Source organism: Vicugna pacos, chromosome 11, assembly GCF_048564905.1.
Source record: "Vicugna pacos chromosome 11, VicPac4, whole genome shotgun sequence".
Lineage (NCBI taxonomy): Eukaryota > Metazoa > Chordata > Mammalia > Artiodactyla > Camelidae > Vicugna > Vicugna pacos.
In genome coordinates, this window is record NC_132997.1 from 16,023,296 (window position 1) to 16,041,213 (window position 17,918).

The window sequence follows — 17,918 nt, forward strand, 5'->3', positions numbered from 1 at the left end:
CTTGACCTCTTCCAGGAACGTGCGCACTTTCAGCATCTCCACCACCTCTGCTTGAATAGACTGCAGGGATCTCTCCTCAGTTCTTCAATGAGAAAAGTGATTTCCTTCCTTGAACTCAGGTTAACCGTCATCAAGTGTCTGTAAGCCTTAGCAAGGCTGGGTACATTTACTGGCTCCTTCTCTCGCCTGGCATTCTTTAAAGTCGTCTCCATGCTGGGACACTCCTGTTTAGCCACATACAGCTGGTCGATGAGGTGGCACTTCTCTTCGATCTGGGCAGCCAGTGTTTCAGCCCGCTGCATTTCATAGCTTTGATAAAGGTGACTTCTAACACACTGAATAAGTCTGCAGGTAAATAAGACACCACCAATGAGGTGAAGACAGGGAGACTCAACACTGCCTCTCACTGGAGGCTCTGGAACATGAGCTGAGAACACAGGCCATCGGGCAGCAGCACCACCAGGACCGCACTCAGCTTACTCAGGATCAGCCTGAAGCCAAGCTCCATGGAGGACAGCAGCCCCTCCATGGCACTGACCCATCCAGGGCTCTGCCCGGTTACCGTGGAGCCACCAGCCACAACAAGCCCCCAGGGACACCCGCAATGTTCCACCTGGAACCCAGCCAGCAACTGACATCCGAGATGGGTCAGTGTGTGGGGGAGGGGCTGTGCCAGAGGGGAGGGTTGTAACCAAAGTGTCATTCTCTCCATTACTGTCCAATGGTAATTTTTCTTACCTCTTTCTTTTTGTGTTTATATCTATATATAATTAAAAAAAAAGAGTGAAATGTATCAATGTTAAGTTACTGATTTCACAAATTTTTCAAATTCCTAACCCTCCACAGTCTTCAAAAAGTCAATGTATGAATCATATGTTTGAATCATATCCATTAACATAGAATATACACTTATGTCACATTTCAACTGAACCACACCCTCTGACAACATGCATCCATCAGTTTGATGGTGGCTGAACTTGATAAAAATGAAATAAATCACACTGCACACTGTGATGTCTGTCTCTTTTGCTCTAAGTAACATTTTTAAAGATACATGCTTTTAATTGAATATGCCATTCATTTTGTTTGTAGCCCTGAATAATTCATCCTTCTAAGATTATATCACTAATTAATCCATCCTCTTTTTTTTAATAGACTTCATTCTTCTAGAGCAGTTTCAGGTTCACAGCAGAATTGAGCAGACAATACAGAGTGTTCACACATAGCCCTCCCACCCACACACACATACTCCCCTAGCCTCAACATCCTGCATCAGTCTGGCATATTTGGTACAATCGATGAACCAACATGGGCACATTATTATTAACCAAAGTCTTTAGTTTACATTAGGGCTCACTCTTGATGTACATTCTGTGGGCTTTGACAAATGCATAATGATATGTAGCCACTATAGAATCACACAGAATAATTTCATTGCCCTAAAAATCCCTTGTGCACCATCTATTCATCCCTCCCTCCCTCTCCCCAGGATCTTTTTATTGTTTCTGTAGCTGTGCCTTTTCCAGAATGTCATTTGGTTGGAATCCTACAGTTTGTAGCCTTTTCAGACTGGCTCTTTTCATTTAGTAATAGGTCTTTTAAGTTACTTCCCTGTCTCTCATGGTTTTATCTTTTTTTTTTACTGTACCTATATTTTTAAAATTTACCTATATATACTGTTTATTGTTTGTAAGAATGTTTAGAGCTTTAGCTTTTTAAACTTACATCATTATCAAAGGAATAATGCCAACCACAAAATAAGAATTAATTGAAAAAGATACATATGCCTTGCTATTAACAGCAACATTATTTATAATTGCTGAGATAGGGAAGCATCTTAAGTGCACATCAATAGTTGAATAGATAATGAAGATGCAGTATATATATATATATATATACAACTCACTCATAAAAAAGGATATTTTGCCATTTGCCGCCCTTCATTCACTTTTCTTTTCACTTCAAAAACCAGACATTTTTAACTGGCAGAGGCAGTTCTATTACATGAAAAACAACAAAATGCCTAGAAATAAACTTAACCAAGGAGGTTACCTATATCCTGAAAACTGAAATGACACAAAGAATTGGAAGACTTCTTGTGCTCTTGGATTTTAATAATCAATAATATCAAAATTGCCACACTGACCAAAGCAACCCACAGATCCAATGCAGCCCCATCAAAATATTGATGACATTCTTCACAGAACTAGAACAAACAATTCCAAAATTTGTAAGGAAACATAAAAGACACCGAAAAGCCAAAGCAATCTTTTCTAGGTCTGTCTTTTTTATTTTTCTCTCCACTTTCTTTTTTTTGTTTTCTTTTCTTATGGTTTGATGACTAAAGAAGTTCCTTTAACATTTGTTGTAAAGCTGGTTTGGTGGTGCTGAAATCTTTTAGCTTCTATTTATCTGTGACGCTTTGGATGGAAAGAGTATTCTCGGTTGTAAGCTTTCCCCTTTCATCACTTTAAATATATCGTGCCACTCCCTTCTGGCCTGTAGAGTTTCTGCTGAAAAATCAGCTGATAGCCTTATGGGAGTTCCCTTGTATGTTTTTTGTTGCTTTTCTACTGTTAATTTTAATATTTTCTCCTTATCCTTTATTTTGGTCAATTTGATGACCATGTGCCTTGGTATGTTCCTCTTTGGGTTGATCCTGTGTTGATCCTGAATATCAACAATTTTCTATGATTCAACATTATACAGTAGAGATTTAGACAATGATGAGAATATGACTCAATAACAAAAGTTACAGAAAGCAGCCATATCTACACTCATACATCTGCCTATGTATCTGTATATAGATATATTTCTATTATTAAATAAAGAGAATTAAATTCTGGGCTCAACTATAAGCTTCCTGGGGACAGGGCATCTTTATCTACTGACCACTGCATTCCCAACACGTGGCACAAAGCCCGGTGTGCAGAAGGTGTGCAATTGAATTTTCAATAAATGAAGATGCTATGAGATCAGCAAGATATACTAAAAGAAGGTAAAAGAAGGAAAAATGAAAACAGATATGAATGAATGAGAGAACTGAGAACTTAAGAAAGAAAGAAATCTAAGGGCTGGTTCCTTAAAAACAAACAAAACAAGCAGCTGCCTGATGAAACCAAGGGGAAAAGACAAGAGTATTAGTGGATACTGAACACATGCTAAGCACAATCTGAAACATGTTTACAAGCATTTTTTTTTCATTTACACCTCACGGCTCACACCACATACCAAGAAAAGCTCAGGATGGATTAACCACAATGTGTAAACTACACATATCATTGCAATGAACAGACCTTACTTAGGTGCTTGAACAAAACTGAATATCTGAACAAATGAAATGCCAAAACAAACAGATAAACACACTTATTGAACATCTGGAGAAATTTAAACACTGAATATTTGATATCAAGAAATGAATTAACACTTTTAGGTGAGAGAAGGGTCTGTTTCTTAGACCCTTTAAAATCCTTACCTTTTAGCTGTACACATTTCTAGATGAAATAAGATTTGAAGCAAAAGTCCAACAAATGGAACTGATTAAATAAACTCTAAAATAGTTAATCAACTGAGTTTTTATTTTATTTATTTTTTAAATGGAGGTACTGAGGATTGAACCGAGGACCTTTTGCATGCTAAGCATATGCTCTACTACTGAGCTATTATCCCCCCAACTGAATTTTTAAACATCACATAGTGGAAAATTCTTTAGCAACATGCTGTAAAATACTTAAATATATGTAAAGATGAAAAATAAAATTCAAAACAGTATAATGTTAATTTGCTTAGAAATACAATATGTATTAAAATATCATTTAAAATAAATGTATATAGTGAGAAAGCAAGAGTGAGAATACATACATTCAAAAAATTAAGAATTAAACCAAAAAATATGGATTTGATGGTTGGCCTTACAGGCGATTTTTACTTGCTTTCCACAGTTCCAAATTTTTCAGATTCCACCTAATTAGATGTACTATGGTCAAGAAAATAAAGTGAAATCCAAACTTTTAAAGGCCCCAGGTAGCCCCTTCCTCACCCCTTCTGCCATTACCCTAACTCTACACCCTCATTATTTTGTGCCTGATTTGTGTTAACATAGTTCAATCTTATTTCTCGTTTCTCTCTGTGCCCCAAAGCTGGAGGTGCTTTCTAAAGGAAATAATCACATCCCGAGTCTCAGTGGTCTCTTAGGCACTGGAGAAATGCAAAATTTAAAAAAAAAGATTCCTGTCATCAAAAATATAGAGGACATAGGTTAGAATTAAGCTGAGTCTGTAACGGAGAAGTGCTAACATCAGTAGCTTGAACTGAGTTCCCCAGGCGGAGGAGGGGGGCTTGGAGGGAGCCCTCCTGGAGTCCAGGGTCCCGAATACCTGCTCAGGGCCAGCCTGAAAATCCATGTATATTGGATATTTTATCTCTAGTTTTCTACATACCAAGGTAATAAAAACAACTTACTGGCCTTATTTTTAAGTGGTGAAAATTCAACAGTATATATTTATATAAATTCAATATATTTAAATTAGTATTTAATATATTTAAATTACTGTTTAAATAGATTAAATTTATATAAATATATAAATACACTTATATTGGTATGTTTAAACTAGCATATATTAGTATACATTATATATGTGTTAGTTTTATATATTTTAATATAGCTTTATATATTATATATATTAGTATATATATGTATAAATTACACATATATTTAAATTAGCAATTCATAAAACAAAACAAGTTCAACTATATGAATAATAGTTTTTTTAATTTACTTTTTTCTTATATAAAATTAAGAGCTAAAAAATGCCAATGTCAGTATTAACTAAAACCACTCACTATGGGTTAAAGCAGAAGGGAAAACAAAATTTACAAATGGAAAGTTTTGACAAATAAGCGTATGTGAACACACTCAGAGTAAATTACCTGAGGGCGAGAAGGCCTTCTATACCCAGGGCTTTACATCTTGGGATGTCTGCCAAAGCCTTAGACAGAAGCAGAATGGGGACAGCACACCAATGTCAACTTGTCATCCTCTGAATAAACTTAAACAGGAAACTACTTGAAGGAAAAAGTTTTAAGGAATCACTGTTGCCCATAAGCACATGAAGAGATGCTCAACATCATCAGACATCACACGGGGAAATGCAAATCAAACCCGTAAGGATGTAACTGCACAGCCACTAGGGCAGCGCTAATCCAAAGGACAGATAGTAACCACTGTTAACAAGGACGTGGAGCAACTAAACTCATCCACTGCTGGTGGGAATGCAAAATGGGGCAGATAGTGTGGAAAACAGGCAGCTCCTCTAAAAGCTAAACAGAGTTACAATACAAGCCAGTAATTCCACTCCTAGGTATATAACTAGGAGAAGTCAAAGATTATGTTCATACAAAAACTTGTTCTGTGAATATTCAAAGGAGTTATTCATAACAGTTAAAGCAGAAACAATCCAAACATCTACCAACCGATGAGTGGATAAATAGAATGTGAAGTATCTCTGCAGTGGAATATTATTCAGCCACAAAAGGGAATGAAATATGAATACATGTTACAGCACGGATGAATCTTAAACACATTATACTATGTGAAAGAAGCCAGACATAAAACAAAGGGCCACATATTACATGACTCCTTTTATATGAAATGTTTTGAATATGCAAATATGCAAATTCTTTTATATGAAAAATTTAAAATACAGACAAAGCAAATTAGCTGACAGCAGCTGGGGACATGGAGAATGAGATGTGACTGTTTATGGGCACAGAGTTTCCTTCTCCAGATGATGAAAATACTCTGGAATTAGTGATGATGGGTGTACAACTTTGTAGTTATACTAAAAACCACTGAACTGAACAATTTAAAAGAATACATATTGTGGTATGTGAATTATATCTCAAAAAGGCTGTTGGAAAAAAATCAACATTATTTCAATTTCATTCCTTTTAGTAAGATAAATATTCTATTATATTGTAGAGATTCTGATAACCATGCAGCTATATACATATATATATATATGTATATATAATTTATTTATTATAAAGTTAAGGTAAAAGATACCTTTTTTTACTGTTGGCAGCCATTCTTTTGTTGCAGGTGTTAAAAAAAAAAACAGGATAAAAAATATCAAGGGCAACTGGCCACTGGTATCTGCAAACCATAATATTAGATCTTTCTCATAGGCTATTTCTTCCCTACCCTGGATTTAATCACTATAATTAAACTATTTTGAGATAACAAAGGGATGATGATTTATTGTGCATTCTCTGCTGATGTGTGATACCTTAAAGACCTTCACACCATGTAGTTAATGAACATCTGACTGCTTCCTCAGATCATCACTGTAGAATGACTTTTAGGAAATCCTTGGGAGCTCCTGGAAGGGTATTACCTGCATTTTATATTTCCCAAAGTGCCTAGCACAACACTGGATATGCTTAAGATATTCACTTGAAATTGTTGACTGAAAATCAAACTACAAAGTAAAAAGTGTAAGTAGACGTCTCACTTGCCCTCCCTTCTGGTGGCCTAACACCTCACTCATGACACGAGGAACGTGGTAACAGCCAAGCTTCCATTTCACAGTCTTCACTTGGACCAGAGTCTACCAGGTACCCGGCACTGCCACAGACACCAGGCCCCCTGCCTCTAAGGGGTGCTGACCACTATCCTTTTTTTTTCAGGTTCCACATATAAATGGTGTCATATTGTATTTTTGTTTCTCTCTCTGGCTTACTTCACTTAGACTGACAATCTCCATGTTCATCCATGTTGCTGCACATGGCATTATTTTATTTTTTTCACTGAGTATTATTCCATTGTATAAATATACCATGGCTTCTTTATCCAGTCATCTGTCGATGGACATGTAGGTTGTTTCCATGTTTTGGCTACTGTAAATAGTGTTCCTATGAACGTTGGGGTGCATGTATCTTTTCAAATTAGTACCTTTGGTTTTTTGGAATATAACCAGGAATGGAATTGCTGGGTCATAGGGTAGTTCTATTTTTAGCTTTTTGAGAAACCTGCATACTGATTTCCACAGTATCTGTACCAATTTACATTACCACCAACAGTGTACAAGGGTTCCCTTTTTTCCACGTCCTGGCCAACATTTGCTGAGTTTTTTTTTTTTTCTGGTAATAGCCATTCTGACAGGTGTGAGGTGGTATCTCATTGTAGTTTTGACTTGCATTTCCCTGATTATCAGCAAAGTTTAGCAACTTTTCACGTGCCTGTTGACCACTTGCATTTCCTCTTTGTAAAAATGTCTGTTCAGGTTCTGCCTATTTTTTAATCAGGTTGTTTTGTTTAATGTCGAGTTGTTGTGCTGATCATATATTTTGGATATTAACCCCTTATCTGTCATATCACTTGCAAATATTTTCTCCTGAAGGGAACTTCTTGAGGAGTATTGCTAACAGGTTGTGGGATTGACTAAATAGGCTTTCCCCAAAGTGATCATTTTGGTGAAACAACTAGTTTAGATGTCTGATCTGTTTCCTAGAGAACTGATGGAACAGATCACTGATTTATGTTCACTAATAATAGCAATTACATTTATTCAGCCCTTCCTAGTGACTAACTCTGCACTGAGCAGGTTTATGTACATTTTACAGTTCATTCTTTATCACAGTCCTGTGATTTATGCATTATGCCCATTTTACAGATGTGTCAACAGACACTGTGGGAGGTGAGCACTAGCTTAAGGCCTCACTGGTAATAAGTGGCAAAGCCAAGAATGGAGCACAGGTCTGTCTGATCCCGGAGCTCCTGCCCATCATGTTGCACAGGACTGTTTGTTACTGCATGGTCCCTGATCTAGACAACAATGAGGATGAAAGCATCTGACATGTAGAACTTTTCAATGTATTTTAATTCCTGTTTATTGAGTTCCTTCTATGTGCCAGGCACTGTGCTAAGTACATAGTACAGAGTGAGTCTTACAAAGATGAATGAAACATGCTCTCTGTCCTCAAGGACCAAGGAAGGGACACATTGCCAATGGCTGCACCATGAATTTCACTAAAGCAGTGGTTTTCAAACCACAGTGCCTCTCATGGTCCCTGGGAATATGTTTTAGAAGAGTCACTTGCCTCTTCACTAGGGACCTGGTTCTGAAGGTCTGAGTTGTACCCAGTCAAATGACATCATTGACAAGACCCCTCATAGAAGACCCCAGGTGATCCTGATACAGGTGATCCCTGGGACACATTTTGAGAAACACTGGATTGGGTTAGTGTACTGAGATGAGCACAGGATATTGTCACAGCAGTTCAGAGGAAGAACAAATAGAACAAGATGTAGGACCAGGAAGGAGTTTTCAAGATGCATCTTGAATGACAGATGGTCCTTTATGCTGAGGGGTCTCATCTGATTCTCCCAAGGACCTGAGGAGGCAAGTAGGACATGAGTTGTGCTTTCCCTCTTTCTCATGTTCTGGATGTGATTATCCCCATTATGAAAGGGGAAAACTGAGGCTCTGAGAGGCAGAATTGAAAATAAAAGGCTTTCCATCTAGACACAGCCTTTATGCTCTCTCACTGCCCCTCTGGTGACCGTGTGGTGATGCTCACCCCTGGAGGATGGGTAGCCCCAAGCCAGTCTCAGGGCAAGTTACAGGTTGCATCAGGATCAACCATCACCACCTTAGGTTTTCATTTTGGGCTTATGATTTGACAACAGAGGCCTCATAGTACAGACAGCCTGTCTTCCCCTACCCATTTTTAATTTTTCTAGACTTCATTTTATGATTTATTGCTGCTCTGGGGGCTTAACAGCCAATCCTTTTACAGTTTCATCTTTCCTTTCCTTATGTTTGTTGCAAATAACAATGAAATGTTTAGCTACCGCAGTGCAAAATAAATCAAGGCTGTTCCATATTCACAGGCTCGTAGTGGCACCCGGATTGCCCCTGGATGAGATTAACTTTGTGCACATGTCACTCTTGTGTGGGTAATTTCTCCACCTCTACTCCATCTCTCCCCCTACTGTCTTGGTGGGGGGATGTTGTGATCCCCCATTGATTGACCGCCCTGCAAGTGAACGCTGGCATGCAATGTGTGTAACTCACTGGGACTCACACACTCTGTGTTTATGAAAATAAATAATAATTTGCTATCATTATTTATTGCCATCACTATCTGATTCTATCTGTGTCATGGGGCTTCAGTGATGGGATTAAAACGCAATCCACAGGAACCTTGGGTACAACCCTCAGCAAAAAGCTTCTGTGTTTTGACATGTTTCACCTTTTGGGGGTGACAGCTGTGGATGTCCCTGGCCTGTTCTTTGGCTGATCTTTGCGAGACAGTGTTAGCTGTGTTCAGGGTGAGGCAAAGGAACTACTTCAGCTGGAATAAGAGTAAGAACACAGACACTTATTGAGCATGTACTGTGTTCCAGGGATGCTCTAAATACTGGCTGATTTAATCTTTGAGATAACCCTATCCTGTAGGGACTGAAATAAACCTTGTTTTCCAAAGCCAGGGATGTTAAACAACCTGTCTGAGGGTCAGACACAAGCATGCAGTAGTGCTTGGACTGGAATTCATGTCTTAAGGATTCCAAAATCCATACTGCTATCCTGCCTCTTGTACTAAATGTAATGCTTAATATATTTATCTGAATATTCAGCATAAACTAAAATATAAGTAAACAGGGACTAGAGAGGAAATTGTGACGGAGATAGTAGAAGATTCTGGAACCTTGGGCACAGGCGAGTTTTTTGTTTTCTTTTGGAGGAAGATGGAGCTGAAAGGATGCATGGAACTAGATCATGGTTTACCAAACTTCCTGGATGATCATCGGAATCTGGGGCTATTTTTTTTTTTTTGAAGTATAGTCAATTTACAATGTTATGTTAATTTCTGGTGTATAGTAGTGATTCATTTATACATATATGTATATTCTTTTTCATATTCTTCCTTTTCATTATAGGCTATTACAAGGTACTGAATATTGTTCCCTGTGCTATACAGTAGGACCTTGTCATTTATCTCTTTTGTATATAATAGACAGTATCTTAAATCGTCCCCAGCTAACTGACTCAGAATCTGCTGGAGAAGGGCTGAGGGATCTACCCATGTTTCTCAGCTATATCCCGGCCAGCTCTGAAGACCAGCTGGGCTTGAGGACATTGGCATAAAGACCTGTAAGTTCCCCTCTGAAGAGGAGGTTCCCTGATTTGATTTTGTGAGTTCCTCATTTGCCTGCTTCCGTCCTTCTACCTCAAAGTTCTATACGGAATAATCTGAGGGCAACAGTATTATCACAACATTTTATATTTGAATGAGTGATTGGGTTTGGAGTGTGCCTCTGCAAACCAAGTAGGTTTAGGTTGGGTGTGAGTGGCTCTGCCCTTTATGACTCAAGTTCTTTCCCCCTCTTACTCCTGGTCACATCAGGGGGCAGCCCACCTAACAGCCAGCATGTTGTGGCAGTAACAGGAATGCAGATGTTAGTGAAATGTAAACTGGGTGCCCAGCCTTCTGCTCGGCACATTCAAGTGCCATCTTGTTGCAGCCTGATAGCAGTCCTATGGGGTGAGTACTGTTTTTATCCCCAATTTACAGATGAGGACATTCAATTCAGGAAGCTGAAGTTACTTGCCCAAGGGCTACAGCTACTAAGGGACAGTTTTTTTTTTAACCAGTTTCGGTCAGACTCCAGAGTCTGTGAGCTTAATACCACGCCCCAGAGTCTCCAGGAAAGGGCTCAAGCAGTGACCCATCTTACCCATCATATGTAAAATGGAAATCATGGTACATACTTCCCACAAAGGCTGTGTGAATAAGATAGAACAGCCTTATGCCTTGCGATCAGCACATGTTCTTTCACATCTTGTCTTTCACCTAGACACCAGGAGTTTCAGGAAAATCTGATAAATATACTGAAAATCAAAGCAGTATTATGTTTGGGGACCAGCAATCCTTCCTGCTTTTCCCTCAATGTGTGTTTGCCCTGGCTCTTCAAAGCTGCCTTGGAGTCAGAGCATATTCACTGGCAATAAAATATTTTCTTTCATCTCAAAGCTTCCTTTGTTATGCTGTGCTTACCATATGGTAATTAGATCCGAGAAAAATGTAAATAGAAGCAGAATCCTAAATCTGGCTTGAGATCAAGCTCTGTTGTCTCTTGCTCCCAACGCCTTTGGAAGGCATCCATGGCTTATGACATATGGTAGGAACTCGTAAATGACACTCAGTGACAGTGGGAAGCTTAGAAGTCCACTAGCACCAGAAGAAGAAGAGGGTCATGTTAGAGAAGGAAATCTGGATGTTTCCATGGCTCCGGGGCATTCTATCTTGAGGCCGCAGTCAGGAGGCTCAGGATTCTAGACTCTGACCCACCTTCTTTTCCTAACTTTGGTCAGTAAATGGTCTGAATTTCAGAGATGTGAGAAGGTTGTCCCGGCCAGGGCAGGCTGGTAACCTTCACCAGCCTTGGTGTCATTGTGTGAAACCTAATTCACACGAACCCAGGCGGATTTTTCTCAAAAGAGAAATTATTAGCATGATTTTCTCCACCTTTTTCTTTAAAGAGCTCTCGGTATACTTTCAGTAGATGGAAAAACCAGGCATAATTGGATGATTCAAGGGGAAAAGTTATCTCTATTTTCAGAATCCTTCAGATGGAATTATCTGAGCTATGAATGTCATGGGAAAGACGTTGTCCCCAGACCAGGTCCTGGCTCTGGATAATATGAGCTCACCATTGCAAGAGTGATGGGTGTGAGTTCCAGCCCTTGAAATTACTTGTGCATGTGTATGCATGTGCAGGTGTGCACGTGGCATGAAATACCAAGAAGTGCTTTGCTCAGGAAACCTGAGAATGTTACCACAGCCTGCAGCTGATCTATAGTATCTGTTTTTCAATTAGACTTATTTAACTAGAGAGCAGAACTGTGGATCTAGGTCCCTGCTGCTACCAAGTTATGAGAAGAACTCGCTTGAAATCGCAAGAGGAATTCCAGGGCCTCTGCTCATTATATACAAGATTCTTGCAGAAAATCATTAACACAAATGAATTTGGAAAAAGGTTAAGTAGAAAACACAATCACTTTGATTTTAGGACATTGCAAACCAGGCTTCAACTGATGCATTGATTTTTAAATATCTGTCCTTACCAGAGAAAAAGATTTTAAGTATTTTCTTAGAGATTAGTGTATAGAAGAACATACTTTCTTTTCTTTGGTGCATAAAAATAAGAAATTGATTGGAGGAAAATATTTTATAAGGGTAGTTTTACGTTAAAGGAGATTGTTATCAACTGGAGAAATGTTTAATTCTCTGGTGTCCTTAGAATGACTGAGCCATGAGGAAAGTATTTCTACATGAAAGGTGTTAGATGTGTATAGGTTTGAGTGGAGATGAGTGGATCACACTCATAATTTGTTGATACAATGAGATGATTGAGCTCCTGTTCTTTACCAGAAAAACATGTTAAAAGCAGTGGTGAAGAACAAACACACACATACGTGCTCTCAAATGTTTCTTGCTCAAGAATATATGGGAAATCCTAGCTTAATCGTATTTCAACAAATATATTTACTTTGGGGTTTCTTGGACTTCTCATGAACTAGTATATGATACCAAAGTCCAAGAAAGTTGCAAGACATGCAGAAAGAAAAATACCATATGATATTACTCATAGGTGGAATTTAAAAAAAAAAGAAGACAAATGAACTTAAATATAAAACAGAAACAGATTCACTGGCATAGAATACAAACTTGTGGTTGCCAGTGGGAGAGGAGTGGGAAGGGATAGACTGGAAGTTCAAGAGTTGTAGATACTGACAGGTATATATAGAATAGATAAACAAGTTTATACTGTATAGCACAGGGAAATATATTCTAGATCTTGTAGTAGCTCATGGTGAAAAAGAATATGAAAGTTAATATACATATATATGCATCTATGACTGAAAAATGGTGCTGAACACCAGAAATTGACACATTGTAAACTGCCTATAACTCAATAAAAAAAATTTTAAATAATGTAAAGCAAAAATAAAAAAGGTGAGAGACGGAAGCAGGACACTGTAGATACATTTTCGTTCTTTTTAGGATGTGTTAGACCTTATATGACTATAAGTTTAAAGCAAACAAATAGAATAATGAATTAATATATTTGAAAAATATGGTCACCACAAATCCAAAGCATACAATAGACTCACAAAAACCAAACATACCAGGATAATGAAAAAGAAAATTATCAAACCACAAAAAGAAAAAGAAAGAAACAAAGAAGAAATACCAAATCAGCTGCAAAACTAAGTTCAAAATGTCAAGAAACAGCTATCTATCAATAATTACCATCAATGTCAATGGACCAAATGCACTCCAATCAAAAGACATATTGCGGCAGGTTAGATAACAAAATAAGAGCTTACAGTATGCTGCATAGAAAAGACCCACTTTAGAGTCAAGGACACACAAAGATTGACAATGAGAGGATAGAAAATGATATTTCTTGCAAATGGAAATGACGAGAAAGCAGGAGTAGCAATACTGATTTCAGACAAAATAGAGTTTAAAACAAAGGCCATAAAGAAAGATAAAGTAGGAAACATTATAATGATTAAAGGAGCAATAAAGATGAGAATATTACACTCTCTAACATATACTCACCTGATATAGAAACACCTAAATACATAAAGCAAATACTAACAGCCATAAAAAATACATTGATGGAAACACAATCACAGTAGGAGACTTTAACACCCCATTAACATCATTGGACAGATCTTCTAAGACAGAAAATCAATAAGGCAAAGGAGATGCTAAATGACACAATAAAACAGCTGGACTTGGCTGATAATTTTAGATATTACATCCCCTCAAAAGAGAATATAATTCTTTTCAAGGGTGCATGGAACATTCTCTTGGATAGACCACATACTCAGGCACAAAACTTCCCTCAACAAATGTAAGGGGACAGACATTATTTCAAATATCTTTTCTGACCATGGTATCATGAAATTAGAAATCAATGACAGAAAAACAAATGAGAAAAAAATGACTGTATGGAGACTAAACAACATGCTACTAAAATACCAATGAGTCAAAGATGAAATCAAGGAAGAAACTTTAAAAAATACTTTGAAACACAACCACACAAAATCTATGGGATGCAGCAAAAGCAGTCCTAAGAGGGCACTTCCTCAAAAAACAAAAACAATCTCAAGTAAATGCCTAACCTACCATCTAAATGAGCAAGAAAAGGAAGAACAAACAAAACCTAAAGTCAGCAAATGGACGGAATTAATAAAAATCAGGAAGGAAATAAAATAGAGTTTAAAAGAACAATGGAAAACATCAATCAATCCAAAAGCTGATTTTATGAAAGAGTAAATTAAAAAAAATCAACAAATCACTGGACAGTCTTACCCAGAAAAGAATAGAGGAGAAATAATTAAACAAAATTTTAAAAATGGAGAAATTACAACCAACACAAGAGAAAGAAAGAGAGAAAGAGAGAAAGAGAAAGAGAGAGAGAGAAAGAAAGAAAGAAAGAAAGAAAGAAAGAAAGAAAGAAAGGAAGGAAGGAAGAAAGAAAGAAAGAAAGAAAGAAAGAAAGAAAGAAAGAAAGAAAGAAAGAAAGAAAGAAAGAAAGAAAGAGAAAGAAAGAAAGAGGGAGGGAGGAAGGAAGGAAGGAAGGAAGATACTATGGACAACTATATGGCAACAAATTTTACTACCTAGAAGAAATGGACAAGTTTCTATAAACAGACAGCTCACCAAAACTGAATCAAGAGGAACAGACCAATCACTAGATGTGAAATAGAATCAACAGTGCAAACTTTCAGCAAACAAAAGTCTAGGACTAGATGGCTTCACTGGGAATATTATCAAACATACAAAGAAGAATGTATACCAACCTATCTCAAACTCTTTCCAAATACTGAAGAGGCCGGAATACTCCAAAACTCCTTCTGTGAACTCACCATCACCCTGATACAAAACCCAGACAAAGATACTACCAAGAAAGAAAATTACAAGCCAGTATCATTGATGGACAGAGATACAAAAAGCTTCAAAAAAAATTAGCAAACAGAGTCCAACAGCACAGAGGAAAGATCACACAGTAAGGTCAAGGTGGTTTCATCCCAGGGACACAATGATGGTTCAACATACAAAATCAACGTGGTACACTACATCAGCAAGACAGGACAAAAATCACACGATTATCTCAATAGATGCAGTAAAAGCATTTGATAAAATTCAGCATCTATACATGATAAAAGCTCTTATCAACATGAGTACTGATGGAATATAACTTAAAAGAATAAAATCTAATTATGACAAACCCACTGCCAACATACTACTCAATGGTGAAAAACTGAAAGCCTTCCAGTAAAATCTGGAGCATGACAAGGATGCCCATTCTCACCACTTCTATTCAACATAGTATTGGATGTCCTGGCCACAGTAATCAGGCAAGAAAAAGAAATAAAAGGGATCTAATCTGAAAGAGAAGAGCTCAAATTATCACTATATAAGGATGCCATGATACTGTACACAGAAAATCATAAAGGCTTCATACAAAAATTATTAAAGCTAATAAAACAATTCAGCAAGGTAACATGATACAGGATTAACACACACAGAGCGGAAGCGCGAGCGGGAGGGGGCCGCGGTCGCAGTTTCCCCGCCGCCGCCGCCAGGGCTCGCCCGGGGCCCTCTGAGCCCGCGCCTCGCGGCTCCCGAGCCCCCCGCGGCGGCCGTGCTCCCGGCCTCTAAGGGTCGCCGCGTTCCGGCTGCGCGGCTGGGGGCGGCCCGGGAGCGGCTGCCCAGGCTCCGCGCTTCCCTCATCGCCGCGGCCGGCGCTGGGCCGAGAGGATGCGCGGCGCCAGGCTCTGGAGCATGGAGGGGGTTCTGTACAAGTGGACCATCTCACAGGTTGGCAGCCTGGTTGGTTTGTTTTAGATGGAATCCTGTCCTGCTATGATTCACCAGGTGATGTTTGCAAAGGGAGCAAAGGAAGTACGAAGATGGCAGTTTGTGAAATTCAAATCCATTCAGCAGACAACACAGGAATGGAATTCATCATTCTCGGAGAGCAGCATCTCTATATCAAGGCAGTAAATGCAGCTGAAAGACAAAGGTGGCTGCTTGCTCTGGGAAGCTCCAAAGCCTGTTTGACTGATACTAGGACTGAAAAAGAAAAATAAATGAGTGAAACCAGTGAATCTCTGAAAACCAAAATGTCTGAACTTCACCTCTCCTGTGACTTCCTAATGCAAGTTCATACAATCCAAGAATTTGTTCACCATGATGAGAATTGTTCATCTCCCAGCATAGAGAATGTGAATGAAGCCTCTTCTCTACTTAGTGCCACATGTAATACATTCATCACAACGCTTGAGGAATGTGTGAAGATAGCAAACGCCAAGTTTAAACCTGAGATGTTTCAGCTGTCTTATCAGGATCCCTTAGTTTCTCTTCTGTCACTTTCTCCTGTTCAAATGATGAAGCGTTCTGTCAGCCACCTTGGTTTTTGCAGTTCAGAGAGGAGTGGCCACTCTATAAAACAACCAGTGTCTACACTTCACCGACTCTCCCAGTGACACTGAAGAACCTACCCAGATACAGACTCCTGTAATGATGTTCCTCTTGAAGACCCAGATAGACCTGTTCACTGTTCAGGAAATACACTTAAAGGAGATTTGGCATCAGCAACCATTCCTGAAGAAAACAGACTTATGGCCAGAAAAAAAAAAATCTGAATCGGAAGATCCTCTTCCATCCTCATCCTGAGGAAACAGAAGTGTCCAACTTCCTCTAGGTATTGCTAGGCAAAAGCTGCTGTAATTAAACTATGTTATGGGGAGCAGTATTTCCCTTAGGATTTCTCAGGACTTTATGCAATATTGTAAAACAAACAAACAAAACAACCCACATACCTCTGAAGTGTATTTTATCTTTATATAGTTTATTTGCAAGAGTATTTTCCTAATAACTTCACAGTATGAATGTGCATCTTTTTTTTTTAAAAAACAAATGATGGTGTAACATTTTGACATCCATAAGGACAAATGTAGATGTTTTTCTAAAAAACTGTGAGGGACTGACAGTTTAGTCAGTGTGTATTGTAGCTTATAACATGAAATCTTATAAACCTAAGGTTTCAGTTTGACAGAAGTGTGATATACGTAACATGTGCCATGGACCAAACGGTCACTTTACCCCAGCTGAAAATGAGTTTTGGTCTCAGCTTGCTGATGATTGTATTATATTCCTTTAAGCAAAAAGGAAACAGTTAATATTCAAAATATTTTTATCCCAAATATCATGACATTGAGGATTTTTTAAAAACCAGACTGCGTTGTCTTTCATATATGAAGTTGACACTACTGATTTATCAATACCAAATGTTGGGCTAAAATATTTAATTTTTATTTACTTATTTTTCTGTTGCATCAAAAAGATGATTGCTTCCTAACTTTTACGACCTGTCAAATTTAAGATATGTATACATTGCTATTTATATTGTTCTAGAAAAGAGGTTAATGTTCTAGTGACCTTGCTCACTTCTGCCAGAGGACTAAATGACTTGCAATGGAAAAAAAAAAAGATTAACATAGAGAAATCAGTTGCATTTGTTTACACTAACAATAAAATATCAGAAAAAAGGTAAAGAAACAAATCCCCTTTAAAATCACATCCAATAAAATACAATACTTAGGAATAATCTGACCAAGGAGATGAAAGATTTACACATGGAGAGCTACAAAACATTGATTAAAGAAATTAAAGATGACTTTAAAAATAAAAAGATATCCCATGCTCTTGAATTGGAAAACTTAATATTGTTAAAATGACCCTACAAAGCAATCTACAGATTTAATGCCAACTGTATTAATCTACCCAGGACATTTTTCACAGAACTGGAACAAATAATCCTCAAATTT

The 17,918-nt window shown here is 38.0% G+C and overlaps 1 pseudogene; it reads left to right on the plus strand.

Annotated features, from left to right (window-relative positions):
• The first annotated feature begins 15,870 nt into the window (after positions 1–15,870).
• LOC102527135 (pleckstrin homology domain-containing family A member 3 pseudogene) lies at positions 15,871–16,764 on the plus strand (annotated as a pseudogene).
• Positions 16,765–17,918: the final 1,154 nt, after the last annotated feature.